General features: G+C 39.6%; 1 protein-coding gene across 1 annotated transcript in view; it reads left to right on the plus strand.

Annotated features, from left to right (window-relative positions):
- The window catches only part of LOC106870456 (serine/threonine-protein phosphatase PGAM5, mitochondrial), a 34,136-nt gene that overhangs the window by 11,155 nt on the left and 21,910 nt on the right, over nucleotides 1-1,071 (plus strand). The window lies entirely within an intron of this gene.

Below are 1,071 nucleotides of genomic sequence, written 5' to 3' on the forward strand. Positions count from 1 at the left end.
GTTGGGTACTTGAAACTACATACGTTCACAGGTGGTGTTCTGGATGAATTTGCAGGGTAACTGTTATTTAGTGAAGGACCAGTGTTAGGTTCATTATTAGTGGTGGCGTTAAAATTGGTATTTATTAGGTGGTTGAGGGAAGCATTGAGGAGGTGTGTACTATGATAGTTTCCATGCCTGATGGTATCATCTGTATTATTCTTTATTATTTTTCATGAGGTATAGTTGAGTCTTGAGGTAAGTTTAAGGATCTGGTATTACTAGTGGAATCATAGTAGGAGGTTTAAGGGTTAGTGTTGGTAAGGGGATTGATTGTTATTCTGGGTTTATATGTATGGAGCTGGGGGTTAGGTTGAGTTTTGTTATTAGGGTGGAGGTTAGCTGGTTGTGGGTTTCTGAGTTTCTTGTTGTTAAGATGTCAGATTACTTTGGCATTGTTGGTGGTAGTGGAGTTAGACAATTTTATAGGTTGGGATTTAAGTGTTTTTCAAAGGGAGCTGGATTTAGGGAAGTGTCTTTTGAACAGGGGGAAGAAGAGTTTAGGTACTCGAGTTTGAACATCGGGGGTGGGGGTGGAATCAGATAACATTGCAGGTTTTTGTTTGTTTAGTCCAATCAGGTGGGCGGGGGTTATTGGTGTGAGGATAGGGCTTTGGAGGAGCACACTGGTGTCGATTTTGGGTGGCAACGGGTTTAGGATTTGGAATCATCAGGTGGGAGGATTATCTGTTAGGTTCTCTGCTACACTGAAATTTGAAGCCCATCATATATATATATATATGTAAGAACGACCGTGCGAACCAAAAGGAGAAATGGTGACGAATGGAAAAACAGGCTCCTTTATTAAACGCGTCACACGGTCGAACACAAAAATATAAAATGATAAATATGTTATACTTCGATAACATAGAGAACTAAGAAATGCCAGTAAGGAAGACGATAGGAACACAACCGTATGAGATGAATAACAGTAGGATTTATTGTAGCATTAAATTGTATGTCTGTGTGTGAGTGAATGCGACATAATGAAACACAATAAAAGACAGGCCGTCATGTAAAGAAAATAGTGTG

Source organism: Octopus bimaculoides, chromosome 16 (assembly GCF_001194135.2).
Source record: "Octopus bimaculoides isolate UCB-OBI-ISO-001 chromosome 16, ASM119413v2, whole genome shotgun sequence".
Taxonomy (NCBI): Eukaryota; Metazoa; Mollusca; class Cephalopoda; order Octopoda; family Octopodidae; genus Octopus; species Octopus bimaculoides.